The sequence below is a fragment of the Pelmatolapia mariae genome, linkage group LG18 (genome assembly GCF_036321145.2).
Source record: "Pelmatolapia mariae isolate MD_Pm_ZW linkage group LG18, Pm_UMD_F_2, whole genome shotgun sequence".
NCBI lineage: Eukaryota > Metazoa > Chordata > Actinopteri > Cichliformes > Cichlidae > Pelmatolapia > Pelmatolapia mariae.
The window spans coordinates 13,531,286-13,550,757 of NC_086243.1; the positions used below are offsets into that span (position 1 = coordinate 13,531,286).

Genomic DNA, 19,472 nt, shown 5'->3' on the forward strand with positions numbered 1-19,472 from the left:
GGATGCTTCCACTGATATTAAACCACAAGGTGACTTTGTAAGTCTGTATTTGCATTAGGGTTAAGATCTCCCATCTTAGGACTTAAATATTTTTACAACCTGGTTGAAAAACTGCATTTTGTCTCTATATCTAACTTCTTTTCTTCCTTTTAAATAATCTGGCTAATTTGTCTCTTATAACTGAGAGAAATGTACGCAAAATCCCCACATTGCAGGAAAATTCCTTTAAAACACGGCTACTACCAAAGAGATGAGGTCACTGAAACCCTGATCACATTAGTGATAACCGATAGTGACATTTATCCTCTGGTACATCCTTTTCTCTGGAAGACTTGGCCACCGCAGGAGGAATGTCAGTACCCCACACTAAAAACTGATAAGAGAAACCCTTAACAGCTGATTAGTCAGATGATTTCTCTCCCAAAAAGCAGCTATCAAGTCAATGATGACAGACCCGCCTCCCTGAGAGAACAGTAGAGCTGTCAGGGTCCTTGAGCTCCTAAAAGAAGCTGTGGGACTCTGGCACCGAAGACACACAGAGATGATTGGAGTTCTCCCTAGGGAGCATCCAGTTAAAATTCAAGGACTCTCTCTTCATCCCTCATTTTTGTTCCCTCTAATGCTCATCTCGCTCCCTCTCTCCCTCTTAGCGAGGTCATGGCTGAAAAGTTTCAATGATGCCCCAGGAGGCAGAGAATAATCATCCAAGTGTGCATCTGCATCTATGTGTGTGTACTCAGCTGCATGATCGACCTTATGTGCGTACAACGCCACGGGTCTGCATTTATGGCAGTGCTGGCATCATGTATGGATGTGTAGGAGGCAGATTGCTTGATGGCCTCTGTCACACCATCACAGGGTTATCAGATCCATTGCCGGCAGCGGTCAGTGTAGCATTTGGACCTCGAAAAGGCCATCTGAATCAAAGTGAGGAGCATTTCATCCTCTCTCCTGTTATTTCCTTTTCATGAAGTATCATGAAAGTCAAACCGAGAGCTTGCGGGACTCATTTTAGGCCATTTGATAACTGTCATCTTAAACAGCAAACATTAAATTGGTGTCAAGCAGTGAGACGGCATGCGCTCTGTAATGAGATCAATGGATGCCTCTGAAAGGAGGAAGCTGTTGACATAAGCTGTCAGCTACATGTTTTGCCATCAAAGCTGTTCAACAGAAATCTGCAAAAAAAAAAAGAAAAAAGAAGCAAACAGCATTCATAATAATGTTTTCACACTGACTTAAGGATTCATACAGGGTGATGTTCAAACCTATCAATACACAAACATCATGTAAAAACAGACAAAAAACACATCCAAACAACACAGCTGACTATATCCAGTGACAATCCTATCCTCTCTGCTTATCATGCAGTCCTTCCCAAGGACGCAGAAGACAGAAGAATTGTCTCTATCTTCATGTAGAGCGAGTGAACTGGTGGGAGGAATAAGAGAGAGCAAGTGGGGAAGGAGAAGAAAGAGTGAGCGCTGCAGGAAAGGCGCTGACAGCTCGCCGTTCGAAAATAGCCTGAATAGCACTGCTTCAAAATAATTCCCTTTTTCTCCCTGATCCTAATTTCAACCACAGTGGCTGAATTATTCATTCTAGACCAATGACATGCAGCGAAGGGGACAAAGAGTCATTGCTCTATTTTGATTCACATAATAAATTCATGACTAGATGTTTAAAAGAAAAAAGAAAAAGGCGAGGGTGGAAGGAGGAAGGAGGAGGAGACAGTAGGGGGGGCTTGGGATAGGCGGTGAGCGCCAAAAAGTGTGAAACAAAGATGAAACGGGAAGGGGCAGAGAGAGGGGGAGAACAAGGCTCTCAAATGGGGAAAGGGTGCACAGGTTTGGGAGATAAATATTTCAAAAGGAGCTTTTGTGTAAAAACCCACACGAAAACATGACGCCATAGCAGACACGCCACATCAACCAAGAATCAGCTGAGAGGGAGGCTGACACCCGGCGAGGAAAACTGAAAGGAGAGAGAATCAAATGCTAACTGAACACCACATTATGGGGATTAAAAAGCCCAGTCATGGTACATTCAAAGGGTGTTGTAGGTAAACTTAGCCATCACACCAAACTATTCACTGCACAGATTCTTGTCCTCTCAAATTAGAGACTCACCAGAGCCGAACGAGTGACCGAGAATCGTGAGTGAGTGGGTGAAGGAGAAACACAGACAGGCTACTGCTTGGTCATGACTGAACAAGAGACCCACACCTTGGTCACATGACTGATCGGCGATATTTAGCTGACTACCTAAGGCCACATGTAAGTCCACACAGGAAGAACCAGGCTCTGTTTGACATTCCAGGCTCTGGTTGCCTAGGTAACCCTAGTTACTAGCAGGTTGCATGTAAATCAACAGTATCCTGCGCTCTCATTGGTAGTTGCTGCAATCGCTTGCCTGGAAAAAAGTTGATCTGGGGTCCTGTGCACTTTGCGTCACCAGCAGCTATTTTGTTCGCACTTGCTTGCTTGAACTTGCCAAACGTCATTCACGCTCTGTGGTCTCTGGTCAACATGCTGCTGCTAATTACTTCCATTGTGGAGCAGCTTAATATTGTTTATGCTAACTACTTGTAGTAGGTGAATGGTTCCAAAGAACTATATTAAATGAGTGTGATTACATGAACAACATCCCCAAGTGAACTCATGTTTGTGATGGTCCTGCTGTTTTTCCATGTAGTCTCTCTGTGTTTTCTGGCATGTTCCTGGTAGGTGGGGTTAATTAGTGGAACTGAGAGCGCCCGGCCAGCCTCCCTGGAGCATTTAAGAGCCGGGTGTCTCAGCTTTCATCTTTCTCTTCATTCACCCAGCACTACTGTATTTGTTTGTTTGGCTTTAGTCTGCTTACCCTACACAACAACACAAGCTTCATGTTTGATCACTCATCCAGCTGCTGACACACTTTTAACACTGACTAACACATTAAATATTGTTAAGGTTTTTTTTTTTTGGTTTTTTTTTCTTTGTTTGGTTAATAAACTGTTAAAATTTGGTTCAAGTTGTGTCTCTCCCATTATTATTAGTCATGGCTGAGTCAGATCATGATGCTTATCACTATCAAAGGACTGGATGTTAGCTGAATAAGACAGCCTGTTCTTTCTGAGGATAACACGGTGTAAGAGTGTTGCATTACAGGTTTTCATCTTTTTTGTATCAGTGAGTACAAAGTTTTGAATTTAATATGAATGATATTAATTTCAGAAACGTGTATTTTGTCCTGAGAAAAGCAAGGAGGCATCACCATGGCAACAAAGCCTTAAAAGATGTGGTAACTGTTGCATTTTACCGCAAACCAATATCTTTTTCTAAACCTAACCAAGCAGTTTTTAATGGCTAAAAATAACCAAGAGAGTTATTTACTTCAAAATGAGTTGAAAATCTGTGAGGTGCCTCGAACTTGGCTTTCTGGTGTGAAATGATCCACTCCACCACGACCCCTCCAATATCCAGATGTGAAATCTTTTGCCTTTTAAAAGTGGATGCGGACATGAATCTGTACATATGGGGTGGGCGGCTGTCATGTTCAGAGACTTGAACATAATGTTGGGAAATTCAGCTTGAGGAACATGAAAAAAATATGTAAAATTTGTGTATCTACTCAAATCAGGAGTTTAAAAGTCAAGACCATTTCACATGCTGCCATGAGACGGTGTGGAAACTCTACACAGAAGAGCCCTCATGCTGTGAGCCAACATTGCTAAACACATTTGTCACACTTAAATGCTTCAGATCATCAAACCAATCTACGCAGAAAACCAGAGTGAATACAAAATGCAGTTTTTAAAATTATTTTATTTATTGACGGACAAATGTTATTCAAATTTACCTGGCTCGGTGTGAAAAGGTAATTGTCCCTAAACCTGATAACTGATTGTGCCACCCTTGGCAGCAAAAACTGCAATCAAGCATTTGTGATTACTGCCAGTGACTCTTTCACATCACTGTGGAAGAATTCTTTGTTTTAAATCAGCAACACTGGAGAGTTTTTGGGCATGAAAAGCCTGTTTAAGTTTAGGCCAAAGCATCAGGTACAGAGCAGAATTCATGTTTTCATCAGTTACAGCAGCGGTTCCCAAACTTTTTTTGCTAGCCCCCCCCTTGTTTTACAAGAAAAATGTTTTGCTATCAATACATTTTTCAAAAAATGCCTCTCTGTGCAAAATGGGTTCAAAAACATAAACAGCTGTGGGATACTGTTTGTCCGTGATTTGAACCGAGGGAACAAATCGTGGCAGGAACGGCCTGATGTTATTTGTATCCCACTGTAACTTTACTGTATAAAGAGCTAACATGTCCAAAATGTCAGGAGTAGTTAGTCATTACAACAAGTGTTTGTGAAGTAAAAATCAAGAATATGGGATACTGTTTGTCTGTGATTTGAAGAGCTCAGCGCGTGCTCCCGACGAAGGGAAAAGCAATTCTGCAGAGGAGACCTACCTTGGCAGTTGTGCAGGTGAAACCAAAGGGAAGATATACTTCACCATATTTTCTAGTCTTTGGCTTAGAATGAAGTTGGTTTGGAAACATATTCAGTGATGCTTCATCTCCTGCTTTGCGTTTGTGTGGGTGCCCCGTGCTAGCAGTGTCCAAGTGTTTTTTTTTTTCCCTTTTCATACCCCCCCACAATGGCTCTGCGCCCCCCCTAGGGGGTGGGCCCCACACTTTGGGAAGCTCTGAGTTACAGCAAGTCGCTCTAAAGCAGCAAAGCAGCCGCAGAGCATCACATTACCACCACCATGTTTGACTGTTGGTGTGATGTTCTTTTTATGAAATGCTGTGTTTTACACCACATGTAGTCAGACTCAAACTTTAAAAAAAATGTTCAGTTTTTGTTTCGTCAGTCCACAGAAAATTTTCCCAAAGTCTTGGGGATCATCAAGATACTTTTTGGCAAGTGTGATATAAGCCTTTGTGGTCTTTTTGCTCAGCAGTGGTTATCTCCAAAAACTCTCCCGTGGATGCCATTTTGCCCAGTCTCTTTCTTATTGTTGAATCACGAACTTTGACCTTAACTGAGGCTAATGAGGCCTGCAGGATGTTGTTCTGAGTTCTTTTGTGACCTCCTGGATGAGTTGACAGTGCGCTCTTGGAGTCATTTTGGTAGGCTGTCACTCCTGGAAAGTTCACCACTGTTTCAGGTTTCTTCCTTTTTTGTATAATGGCTCTGACTGTGGTTCCCTGGAGTCCCTGGAGGCTTTTTCAAGACCAATGGATATTGGTTTTTTACATAATGAGAGGTAGGTTTTGTTAGCTTTTTCCCCCAAAATAAATTAAATTATCATTTTAAAACAGTGTTTGTATTCACTCTTTGACTAATATTAAATTTGTTTGATCATGTGAAACATTTAAGTGTCAGAAATATGGGGTGGGGGGATGGGGGTGGGAAGGGGATAAATATCTCACAGCACTGTAAGTGTAGGTCAGTGTTAAAGGTATGTCCTGGCGTCTTTAGTCATGATGAAGTCTTGATGAGGACAAATAGTAATGATAAGAGAAAACTGAATACATGATAAAGCGGATTTTGGATGATTATGCTACACTGAACTGAAAACACTGCATAGGATTCTTTAACTTTTTTTTCTGAAAAGACCACCTAGAAAAACGTTTGTCAATTTAGTAATTTACGAAAAAAAAGATGATCTGTAGAAGAAGAGGCAAAATTGCCACAGGCTTGTGTCCTTTTTAAGCAAACCTCAATTTAACAAGCGGTTGTAACAAAGTGAGTCAGGGGACACATGGCACTACAGAATCTGTCACGCAAGAGCTGATGAGGAGCTGCTCTTTATATATGGGAATGTAAATGTGCACATTAATAATTCAGGCTGTCTTTGTTTTACCTTTTCAGGGAGACAGAAGGATCTCTGTGGTTGCAGCCTCTATTGTCTGTACTTTGTTTTCAAATAATAAAACAAAAATGCCCCAACTGCCTTGCTAAAAGGCAACACGCAATGGAGCGAATGATTTGAGGCAGTTTTGCTGTATAAACGAGAGGAGAAGCCAACCAAAGAGGGCTATCACTTTGAAGAGGCAGCTAACCTTCAGGTCTACACGAACTTTAACAGATATTGAATACATATGCACAGTGACTCAACTGTTGGCCCTTTTATTATACGTGACATGCATAAAAGACAACAACGACACGCATGTGCTGGCATGCCCAAGTGACTTTCACATGCCTCCAGTTCTGCAGGAAGGGTGACGACGAACATGCGAGCCTGGATGAATGTGTGGGTCTCTGTTTATATATGTGTGTACGCTTGAACTGTCCTGAGGCATTTTGCAAGCCTGTTTGTGTAGCAGTGAGGCAGAAGTAATGTCTGTATCTGTGTTCCCTCAGAGCGAAATGTATGTGCGTATGTGTGTGTGCAGAATAGGGGGTCAGCGCTGAAGGACAGCAGAGAAAATACGTCCATCTACACTGAACAAGACTAATTACTCCCAAAGGAGTGAGAAAACAAAAATTCAAGCCAGATACAGTTTATAGAAAACTGGATTTTTCTTCACTCTGTGCCTGAGGAAACACTCATGATACCACAGCTATGAAGTACTTTTTGATAAAGCGATTTAAAAAAGAAGAAAAAAAAAGGATTTGTTGTGAAAACATTTCATCTGTTTCTGGTGTTTCTCATCAGTACCCAAGCATGACCCACGCTAGAAAAGTTATACAATACTGTGCAAAAGTCTTGAGCCACCTCTCATTTCTTTATACATAGACTTTATTATACAGACTAACTCAAGTGATGAGCTAGTTTTGTGTTTACACAAAATTTAGGTAACTACCATTTCAACACTTTATCTTTAGCAGTTTGTTACTAGCAGCTTGTCACAAAACACATCATTTGTTCCCATGTATTTAGCTGAATCTATTTTAAAAAAAAGCCCAAGATAATGTAGCTTGATCAGCCAACAAACTGATTCCCAAAGAGCTGTTGCACAAAACCTTGGCATATCTCGTCTTGGTGTGCATTGTGTCCTTAAGTTGACAAGTTGAAGACAAAAGAATAAATGGTTAGATAGTCTAAAAAAACTATCTACACCAGATGAACAGCATCTGAAAGTCATGTTCTTCAGAAATTGGAAAAAATCCAGAAAAAACCTGACACAGGACCTGAGAGAGACATCGTATCCTTTAGCTGATTCACCTACTGTTCACTGAAATCTCAACAGAAGAAGAACTACGGTGAAATATTAGAAGCTGCACAAGAAACTGAAAATAAGTGGCAACTCCAGGTTTTATTGAGTAATGAACCCAAACTGGAAATTTATGGTTCAAATCGTTGTCATAGTTTCGTAGTTTCTAAATCATGATTATATACAGTTCTTACCCTTTTCAACAAGCCCACTCTGCCCCAGTTTGTACATGAAGATGAAGAAGGAGGACCCAAGTGCAGACATGAGCAGGCAGGCAGAAACAGTTTTAGTGGGTTATTAAAGTGCAAATTGAAGCTTACAAGTGGAAAACTGGGACAACAAGGAAGCAGACAACAAGAGCGAAACAACAAGAGGAACCAGCCTTCCATGATGTGACAGAAAAACAAAGGCTAGATGGCAGGTATAAAGCCACACAACACCTGGTGGGTGGATGTGGTGTGATTGACTGCAGGGGTGAAAAGAAAAACAAGGCAGATGCTTGAGCTATAATGTATAGTGTCGTACTTTGTCTGTTTCATTTGTATAATGTTTAGATTTCATAAGACCCATCATTTCAATCAACAAGTGAAAGCTAGTTCTCCTAATGAAAGAAAAAATATTGTGTTCTGGTAATTGCAAGTTTCAGTTTGTCAGTTTTAGTTCTGCCTATTGATTGCTTAGTAAGTTAGCTTGACTTTAATCTAAAACACAGTCACACAAATGTAAATTGCCCTTAAAGACATTTCAACTTCTCCAAAACATTTTATTTTCCTCTCCAGCCGTTTCTCTCTCTGCCTTTTGTGGAGGAAATCACATTTTAATGTCTGTGGGGAGCAGTGAGCAGTGTTCACAAAATGATACTTGAATCATTAAAATCCAATTTGCAGGACTGGGGCACAACACTCCATCACAGCTATCAGCCGAGCCGTCCTCTCAACGCCACACCGTTTGTGTTGTGCCTGTACAAACTGGGGGATCAGAGAGGGAATCAATAGCAATACGGCATTCCTTAACAGAGTTCTTATGGATCAGAGAGCCGTTCATCTACTGAGAATCACAGATGAAAGAGAGAAAGAGAGCGACAGAGAGAGAAAGAGGAAAATGAAGCGTACGAGTGAGACTCATTGACCTTATGTGTGTAAAGAGCGTGCACTGCAGACACACACACACACACACACACACACACACACACACACACACACACACACACACACACATGCGCACAAACATTTGAAGAGTGTTCATGGCTCGAAATCATGCTGTTAGAATTAATGAATAACGTCCCCCCTGCCCAAAAGGTTGGGCCTACAGATGGCATTACATGGCAATACACACACACACACTCACACACACACACACACACACTCACACACACACACACACACACACACACACACACACACACACACACTGCAGATTGTGGAAACCAATCACTTGCATCAGCAGTTTTGAGAATATTGTACATCAGTATGTTTAGATGTCAAACTAGGTCACTTCAGGGCTTCACATGAATTCAAAAATGAATTATCACACAACTGCGTAATAACACTTTCACCTCCTTTATCTCGCACACATAGATGGAGTACAGAAAAGCAGAGAAGCAGAGAGTAGAACGTGGAGCCACAATATCCTGTGTGTTATCCTTAGTTCAGCTGCATTATTAAAAGATAAGGTTATACAATTTAACCTGCATTAACATTCAATTAACAAAAGGCAGGGATGGGTACGCTCTCACAAACACACACATATGCACGCATGAACGTTATCTCCTTGACCTGCATTAGCATCTGCGGTGAGCAAAGCCGCACACTTCATGACCTGCATCAACTTTTAATGAAGTCTGAGAAACACGATTCCTTTATTCATGCAGGTGAAGTAATGGGAGGACTGCTACAAACACACACACACACACACACACACACACACACACACACACACACACACACACACACACACTCTGAGTTGTTGGAACCAGTTCCTTTTACTGCAACAGGTGGTGAGGCTTAAAACAAGCTCAGCTTTTGTGTCAGCCATTCTGATTCAGCTGAATGCCCATGAGTAAGAAATTCAAGGTAGTTGCAGTCTCATTTAAAAGGTAACCACACAGATGTTGTATCACAAATTACTCCTAACTTAAAGGCCACACAGAGCTTTCAGAGCTTTTTACTAACATACTAATTTATTTGAGAACCAATGATCCTCCATGATCTCAGAAATCCTCCTTTCATGGTCTCTTTATGTGCTGGCTTCTCTACATTGCTCAAAAAAGTATATATATTTTTTTCTTTTAAGTTTGTCTTAGTTATGTTCAAATGTTTTTATATAGTGCCAATTAACAAGAGCAGTCGCCTCAAGGTACTTTATATTGTAAGGTAAAGACACTACAATAATGCAGAAAAAACCCATCAATAAGATAACCTGCTATGAGCAAGAACTTGGCGACAGCGGGGAGGAAAAACTCCCTTTTAACAGGAAGAAACCTCTGGAACAAGCAGGATCAGAGAGGGGCAGCCATCCAAAGCCACCACCTGTGAATTAAGGGAGGAAGACAGGAAAAGGAGACACTGTGGAAGAGAGCCAGAGATGAACAACAACAAATGTTTAAATGTAGAGTGGTGTATAAACACATAGAGAGTGAAAAAGAAGCCCCCAGCAGCCTAGACTGATTGCAGTGTAACTAAATAAAGATTCAGGGTCACCTGACCCAGCCCTAACTATATGCTTTATCAAAAAGGAAACTCTTAATCCTAATTTCCTGAAAAAAAAAAAAAAAAAAAAAAAAAAAGCAGAGAGGGCGTCTTTCTCCTAAATCCAAGCCATTTTTTGTTTGGTTGCTTTTCTCTAAACCACTCAGTAATGATTGCCAGTGTAAAATTCATTTGAAACATAAGCCACAGTGATGATTTCTCATGAGAAATTAATGTTTTTCACTTCATCAAATAAACACTTTAATTTTAGATTTGGTACATTTGGTACACAAACCTCTGTAAACAGATATCTGCAGGCGGGGGAAAAGATTTCTCTTTTGGATACTAGAAGCTATCTGGTTTTCTCTTGAGGTCTGAGTAGTATTGATGAGTTAATGTGGGACGCCGGCTCATTATTTACAAAGGTGCAGGTCTTACCACTTGTTTTCTTTTAATGTGGCAACTCCTTTCATGAATGTTCTTAAACTGCTAGCTCTGTGCTGCTACTAACCCCGTCTGTACAGCTCTAATTGGCCAATTGGACAGTGGAAACAGCCGTTGATTGAGCACAACAGCAGGCTGATTTGAATAGCAAAGACATTGTTGCTTAGTGATGAGTACCCAGACGTCTGGTTTTTGAGAGATGATAAAACTCTGGAGAAAATTTAGAATCAAAAGTCATGCAATGGTGTAAACAGGCGGAGGTGTGGAGATTGCAGTGAACTACTGGTTTGATGACATAAGTCTGAATGTGCTGGTGCAAAACAGCCTCTTCTCATTTTTATGTTCATTTTTATGTATTTCAAATGCCGGTTGAATACAAATGAAATGAAATTTGCAGATATTATAGAGAATCACAGTAAGCGTCAACACAGCGCTGCCTGTTCAAGGTCATTAACTGCTAGCTTTAATGTGACAACTCTAAGAGCCAAGCTGTGTATTTTTCATAGTCAACACAAAGTCTCTGTATTTCCATGACTTCCTTTTTCTCTGTTTTGAATGAGAACTGTGATAGTAATAGCTGTTGGCAGAGTGTGACATTAAATGCAGTTATGCGATGCTGCCACAAAAGGCTGTTTGTCTTCAACAGTTATTTTTCTGCTCTGTGTGGATGAGCAAGAAACCTTATTAGGAGTGCTCAGAGTGAGGTGTCAAGGAAGACAAAAGCGCCACACACATGCAACAATGAAAGGTTTCTTTTAAAAGACAAGACAAGCACTTAACGTCGGCAAAATGAGACTCTTTCGCGGCTCTATCAAGCTGGTGTTAAACTCTTTAACATGAAAATGGGATGGACACACCTTTAAGGACTTTGTATCTCTCAGCAGGGGAGAGTTTTGTAATTAGAAAGGAGAGATTTAGTTACTTAATCATCGCTAAATTGAATTTGAGCGTTTAATTGTAAAGACATTGAGAATAACTCAAGGGATGGTTGTGTCAGACTGAATAATGAAGCAAAGCCAAATGCTAATTCATTATGAGAGCTAGGCAAGAGATAGCAGGTGACCTTAAAACTTTTCCTATCAGACCCAAGCAGCTGGGAGACAAAAGAGACAGACAGAGGAATGTGTCGGAGACAGACTGACAGAAACCATGTGCATAGTAAATGAACAGCAGAACCTGGAGCGCTCAGGGGTCACGTCTGAGAAAACGCAGCCGAGAAAGTAAATTAAAGAAGGAGAAATGGAAAGTGAAAGGGCAGCATGAGGAAAACAGGGCAAAAGTGTGAGGAAGAATAATTCATCACGAAGGAAAAAGTGAAGGAAGGAGAAACAGCAAGTGAAAGAAGGAGGAGGCTGAGGCCGCAGAAGTGTTGTACTTTTCACCTGCATGTTATTTGGCCTGCAGCAGCCGCCTGCTTGTTCATTATTGACTGGAATCATGCCCTTTACTTTACGCTGTACATGGGAGGCTACACCAGCGGCCAGCACCTTAAAGGCCTAATAACCTCACCGAACACACGCTGAATGATACTGGAAGTAAGACCATTAACTTCAGTTTCTGAGCGACCTCTGATGCAACATGAGCCTCCGTACTGCAATTCAAGACTTTAATAAGGACTGGTGTTTTATTGTGTGTGTGTTTGTGTGTGTGTGTGTAGCTGAGCATGGATGTGTGTGTGTGTGGGTAGACGTGGGCGGTGTGGATGTGACTCTCTGCCCTTGTCCGTGCAATCACCTCATTCGCGATCGAGCAATCTAATAAAAACAATCCGCCACACTGGACCTCGTTCTTAAGACCTCAAGGTCGACCATTGTGCTCTCTCTCTCTCTCTCTCTCACACACACACACACACACACACACACACACAAACAAACATGTATACACACAAACGCGCGTGCAGACACTTGTGCACACACTGACATCAAAAGCTCTTTCAGCACGCCCACATACCCCCGGTCATCGTCTCAATCAAATCCTTTCATTGCACCAGAATCTTTCCTCTTTTCATGCGTCTCCTCCAGTGGACACATAATGCTCAAATTTTGCTCCCTGAAGCTTGATCCTTTTATATATATCTTATTCCTCCATGATTGGTATTGGTGAGAATACAACAGTGCTCACAAAATTGAGGGGTGATCTGCAAGAAGCTGAAAAAAATGATGAAACGAAGAAAACGTGTTGATTTTTAACAACCTGCACATCAAGATGTAAAAACAACTGTGGGGTATGAGCGCCTTATATAGTTAACACAATAAGTGCACTATCCTACAGATGATAACACATTCTTTTGGTAAATATTTGGTACTAAGGGGTAGAGTTGTCAATAATACATAAATAAATAAAAATCAATACTCAGATATTAATCAATGCTAAAATTAATACCGGAGTCAGATACTCATTTACAACAAACAGTGTAAACAACTTCACACAAACAATAACAGGTGAAATACTGGACATTCATAACACTGAAACACTTTCAGAGGTCTGTAAAGGTCCCGTTTCAACAGCATGGAAGTGCACGTCAATATTAGCCATCTAACTATTAGCAATTAACCAATAGCCACACTAGCCACCTGTTATCCTTAACGTAGTAGCTAGTTGACTGTAGTTAAATAAAAGATGAATAATTACTGTAGGCTGAACAGATCGCGGGTGGAATATTGAGCCGTGACAGAGCAGATTACGGACATGTGGAGAATGGGCACAGTCAGAAGTTTCTCACTGTGCAGACCAGCAAGAAAACCATAGATGAATGTGTGGAGAACTAATCCAAGCAAATAAAGAGAGAAATCTGGAGCACAGCAGCCGAATCAGACAACTTCAGTCTTGAAGAGCTGAGGAGAAAAGCTGTAGACTGAGGTGGAGCAGTGAGAACAGTGGGTGAGATAGACACTGCAGGGAAGATGTGAACAAGATGATAAACTTTTCTACTTTTGCAATAATTTTTAAAAATGTGTTTCATATTTTTTTAAAGCCAGTTGTGAGGTCAGTTTTAAAATACAGGCAGCGTCTGGTTCAATTTTTCAAAATAAGACTTGCTTGCAATTACTTCTGTTCTTGCAGAATGGGGTCAAAATTTTCAAAAATTGTATCAAGCATAGAGTATTTTCCTGGATATTGGTATTGAGTTTGAAAGTCTATTACCTTGACAACCCTGGAGGGAAAACAACTGTACAGATTCTTCAGTGTCAGAGAAACACAGTCATTCACTTACAGTCACACTTTCTAGCCATCTGACAAATTCATATTTTTAGCTCCAGTTTTGGTCTCTACCATCTCCAGGAAATATTTAGCTCAGTGCTAAAGGTCATGTTAGAGCTTTTTCATTGAAAGGAAAGTGCGCTGCTGATGGAAATGAGCTGAATGAGAAATTGGGGCCGGGTAGAGGAACCTGGTACTTTTTAGGGTATAAATCAAATTGCATCAGTACTACGACTAAAAATTCATACAAAATCAGCCAGTGTCAAATTGCGATAACAGAGGGAGTCAAAGAAGAAGAAAGCAAGTGAGACGATGTGTTGAAGAACAAAAAAACATATGAGGCAGTGGCGAGTTGAAAATAGACTCAGATGTGGTTACACTTTTACTCTGCAATGTTTGTAACGCAAAATGCAATCTGCTATTCAACGGAATGCATCTAAGCACACACACACTCCCACAAATGCATCCGGCGTATCTTGGAGTTCAATAAGATAGTTGAACATGGGACAAGGACACTTGAAGATGCAGATACAGGGATGGAACCACTGACATTCCAGCTGGCTGGCAGACAACATACTCTACTTCCTGAGGCGCCCACAAAACATGAGATAGTACGTAACCTAACATGTAACCATAACCAGTAATCATCTACTTCTATAGTAGTTTGCAAAGCATGTGACAGTGACGTTAACACACAGACACTGTCGACCAAGGCAGCTGGTGTAGAGTGTAAAATGTTATAGATAACCAAATCTTTCAATAGTGGAATGTTGACTTATTTTGTAGGAGAACATTTCAAAATTGTAATAAAAGAGGAGCAGACAACAGCTAACCGAATTGAGAAAAGGTACTTTTGGATGGCGGTACTTAAGTCCAGGTTCCGGTACTGGTTTAAATGTCAAAGGTACCCAGCCCACACATAATAATGCTGAGTTGTAAGGCTTAAAATAGGCATTCATGTTCATTAAACATTGTGATCTCAGCTCTATCAGGTCTATGTTAGGTTTAGTTAAAAAGTCTCACATGTGTGGAGGAGTAACTTCTATTTTCTGAGAGGACAGGGTGTTTCAAAAAGAAGCAACCAATTTAAAAAGGCAATATATTTAAAAGTAATGGGCATAGAAGCTTGTGGTAAATTTTTAAATACAATATTAGTTTTTACATGTAAACCTTACAATGTTCTCAAGTGCTCAATGTTTCCCCTTCCAGACAGACATACAGTCAGGTCCATAAATATTGGGACATCGACACAATTCTAACATTTTTGGCTCCATACAGCACCACAATGGATTCCAAATGAAACGAACAAGACATGCTTTAACTGCAGAGTGTCAGCTTTTATTTGAGGGTATTTACATCCAAATCAGGTGAACGGTGTAGGAATTACAACAGTTTGCAAATGTGCCTCCCACTTCTTGAGGGACCAAAAGTAATGGGACAGAATAAGAACCATAAATCAAACATTCATTTTTTAATACTTGGTTGCAAATCCTTTACAGTCAATCACAGCCTGAAGTCTGGAACACATAGACATCACCAGACGCCGGGTTTCATCCCTGGTGATGCTCTGCCAGGCCTCTACTGCAACAGTCTTCAGTTCCTGCTTGTTCTTGGGGCATTTTCCCTTCAGTTTTGTCTTCAGCAAGTGAAATACATGCTCAATCGGATTCAGGTCAGGTTATTGACTTGGCCATTGCAAAACAGTCCACTTCTTTCCCTTCAAAAACTCTTTGGTTGCTTTTGCAGTATGCTTTGGGTCGTTGTCCACCTGCACTGTGAAGCGCCGTCCAATGAGTTTTGAAGCATTTGTCTCAATATGAGCAGATAATATTGCACGAAACACTTCAGAATTCATTGTGCTGCTTTTGTCAGCAGTCACATCATCAATAAATACAAGAGAACCAGTTCCACTGGCAGCCATACATGCCCACGCCATGACACTTCCACCCCAGTGCTTCACTGATGAGGTGGTATGCTTAGGATCATGAGCAGTTCCTTTCCTTCTCCATACTCTTCTCTTCCCATCACTCTGGTACAAGTTGATGTTGGTCTCATCTGTCCATAGGATGTTGTTCCAGAACTGCGACGGCTTTTTCAGATGTCGTTTGGCAAACTCTAATCTGGCCTGCCTGTTTTTGGGGCTCACCAAAGGTTTACATCTTGTGGTGAACCCTCTGTATTCACACTGGTGGAGTCTTCTCTTGATTGTTGACTCTGACGCACATACACCTGCCTCCTAGAGAGTGTTCTTGATCTGGCCAACTGTTGTGAAGGGTGTTTTCTTCACCAGGGAAAGGATTCTTTGGTCATCCACCACAGTTGTTTTCCGTGGTCTTCCTAGTCTTTTGGTGTTGCTGAGCTCACCAGTGCGTTCCTTCTTTTTGGGAATGTTCTAAACAGTTGTTTTGGCCACGCCTGATGTTTTTGCTATCGCTCTGATGGGTTTGTTTTGTTTTTTTCAGCCTAATGATGGCTTGCTTCACTGGTAGTGACAGCTCTTTGGATCTCATCCTGGCAGTTGACAGCAACAGGTTCAAAAAGCAAACAGCACACTTGAAATGAACTCTGGACCTTTTATTTGTTCATTGTAATTGGGGTAATGAGGGAATAACACACACCTGGCCATGGAACAGCTGAGAAGCCAATTGTCCCATTACTTTTGGTCCCTTAAGAAGTGGGAGGCACATATACAAACTGTCATAATTCCTATACTGTTCACCTGATTTGGATGTAAATACCCTCAAATAAAAGCTGACAGTCTGCAGTTAAAGTATGTCTTGTTCGCTTCATTTGGAATCCATTGTGGTTGTGTATAGAGCCAAAAATGTTAGAATTGTGTCGATGTCCCAATATTTATGGACCTGACTGTATGTCCGCACAACAGTCAACCTCGCAAAAGCACGTCTGCTCGGAAAAGTATGGTAATTGGCGTAGATGTGGGCGAATAAGTCTTTTTCTTTAATGTGGATTTATCACAGACATTTCAGATATGCTCGCTTCTACCCCTAAATAAAGGTGTTTGGAAAGTTAGTTGTCTTCTTTACAAGCTCTGTGCCCACCTACTATAACACGGAATAATGGGGAAAAAAAGTTAAAATAAAATACAACTTGTACAAAAAACGATTTTCTTTTGTAAAGATTTTGTTTCCAGCAATGATCTCTGCCTCTTCATTCTTTTTCATCACCTTTTTCCCCACGGGTGGCTGAAAACTATCACGTTGCCAGCATGTCCACTCACTGGAAAAACACATCTGCAATAAGCACCTGTCAACACAGAGGCCAAACAGTTTCACCCACATTCTCCCACTTTTCTGTCACACTCCCAGCCCTTTCTGTCCTAAATATCCCTCTGACGAGCCTTTCACTACATCACTTTAATCTCCTCCTGTTTAATTTTATGTCGTGCTTGCCTTCTTCATCTTTCTATTCGTGACATTCTCTTTCTCTTATCTAACTTCTCATTGATTCAACAGTGTCTCATTTCCAGTCTTGGTCTTTTCACACACTACGCAGACTTGGCAGCAGAGAGGACAGCGATATTATGCTTCAGGTAGTTGGCAAGCGTCTGCACTTAAAGGGTCATACTGATGGTGGGAAGGTGGGAATAAGTGCATGTCTTTGTATACGTGTGTGAAGGCTGGCTCATTACCAGTGGCGATTATAGAAAGAGGGTAAAGCAACAGGAATAGAGGTAGCTGAAGAGTCCGTGAGTGCAGAAAAAACTCTCAGACACAAACAGCAAGTTTGCCTGTATACTGGGAGCTATCTGCCTGCCAGCAGTGTCTGAGTGAGTTTTTTTTCCTGTTTAGTTTTCAGGAAGACAAGACCGAGCAGCGATAAAGTTAGAAACCCAAACAAGTTAATGAGGAGCAGGAAGTAATGAGCTGATTCCATGATTAGAGGCATAATTCATCTGTACACTGAACACCCCCCTCCTCCCAGATTGAGCTTCATATTTACGTATCTGTTCCAGATCTATCTGAGTGGCATTAACATGAAGTGGCTTGTGTGCTCATGCTTCACTGCTGCTCCTTTGCTCATGGTTCAGGCAACCATTAAAAAATGGCCATGAAATGACCACCTATCCTTCACTTTCATTGTTGAGGAGACAGACAGAAAAACCAGCCAGCCATGATGTCCAGAGGGGCAGATTCAGGTAAAGGTAATTGCTTAGCAAGAGAATGAAACAGGAGATAGGATCAGGAGGAAAGGGAGAGAGGTGACAGTCTATAATTGGAAATGGAGAAAGGAGGAAGATGGTGGAAAAGGAATGAGACTGAGAACGAGGTGGGGGGTGTTAGATTCAGAGAAAAAGGGGGGGCTGATGGCTAAAGCACCTAAGGCATACTTGCCATATGCCCCCCGCCACAACATGACATAACACACGACCACGCATGACACGTTACCACACATGGCATCCTGCAGTGTAGTATGGGTAAAGTAGAGCTATTCATGTCTCAGACCAGAGTGAGCAAACAAGTCCTCACTTCAGCTGTTTTTCAGCCAGGTTATCATTTCAGATAAAAAAAGAACAGACTGCAGACTGTGAGCAGAGCGCATAACTCATGTAGGTAATGTAATGAGCGATGTTATAACTAGAAGAGTCGGGCGATGTGAAACATGACAGCATTCCATCAGTGAAGGTTTATTAACATTCATCACTTGGTCAGCTTACGAAGCCTTTTTAAATGCCTCTAGTTGAGTGCACAATTCAGATAGGCGATAGTAAGAAAGCATGATCACACACACACACACACACACACACACACACACACACACACACACACACACACACACACACACACACGCACACACACACACACAACCTCTCTTGTTCATTCTCTTTTCTTTCCTGCAAGTATCTAAGGGCAAGTAGGGAGCCTTGTCAGGGTGGGTAGTCGTCAACCCTTAAGCCCAGCAAACGTGTACTGTTGCATTTCAAGTGTGTCTGCGCTCTATTTGAAAAAAATCACTGTGGCCGTTGAGGATAAGATGTACATGCCCGTGTGAGTATGTGTGTGTGCGTGTGTTCTGCACAAGTTAACATACCCAGGGCTGAAGCGTGGTCCCTGATCCCTCCTCATCTGTCCAGCTGTGTGCGTATGTGAATCTGTTTTCCTGTCCTCGTTGCCCACAAGTTTCTGACGCCGCTCCGCACGTGCGAGCCCTCCGAGCCTCAGGTCTCCCTCAGTCTGTCTCACTCTCAGACCTTGGCATCAGCAGCTGTACCAAACGTACCACTCATCCCCCTCTTCTCTCTCTCCTTCTCCCTCCCTCCCTCCCGCAGGCACGCTCGTGTGTACGCGCCTCCTTTCACTCCTTGTTGATTAACGTCCCAAAATAAGAAGGGGGGCTCACACTGAGACTTTCCTCTCTTTCAGCCGGTCCTCATCAGCTGGTCAGGGTAGCCCTCATCTCCCTCCGGTATGGCTGTGGGATTATGAGGAAAAGAGAGGGAGGAATGGGGAAAGGAGCGTGCTGTTGCTGTTGCCTCTGCCTCCTTCAGTATGCGCGCCTCTCTCTCGTTTAGCATGCTTTTCATCTCTCTCTCTCTCTCTCTCTCTCACCTCTCTCTCGCTGCTCTCTCGCTCTTTATCTCTCACCAACCCCCTCCCTCCCTCACTTTTCTCAGTCACTCTCTATCTGCTACTGCTCAGGCTGTTAGGATTCACAATTCAGTGTGCTGCCGAGCGTATGGCTGAGGGAGCCTCTAAACAACAGGGCTGGATAAAGAATAAAAAGAATGACAGCAAAGATTAGAAGACAGAAAAACAGCAGATGTATTTGTAAGAATAGATAAGAGGATTAGTAGTGCTCCTACTACTACTGCTAGTACTGCAGTCATTTAGAAAACAGTAATATTTTCTAATTTACTTTTCTAATAATCCAGCAAACATGGGTTGTACATGTAAATCACAGTTAACCGAGCTCAATTTGCCAGTATTTTAATTTACTCCTTTACACGATTCGTAGTTGTCTCCTACATCATCTAGGT

The 19,472-nt window shown here is 41.7% G+C and overlaps 1 protein-coding gene across 1 annotated transcript in view; it reads right to left on the reverse strand.

Annotated features, from left to right (window-relative positions):
- LOC134616326 (leucine-rich repeat and immunoglobulin-like domain-containing nogo receptor-interacting protein 3) overlaps positions 1–18,983 on the reverse strand; it is a 44,978-nt gene extending 25,995 nt beyond the window's left edge. The window contains exon 1 of the mRNA XM_063461124.1: positions 18,527–18,983. The gene's annotated coding sequence lies outside the window, so the exon portion shown is untranslated. The remainder of the gene's footprint in view (positions 1–18,526) is intronic.
- Positions 18,984–19,472: the final 489 nt, after the last annotated feature.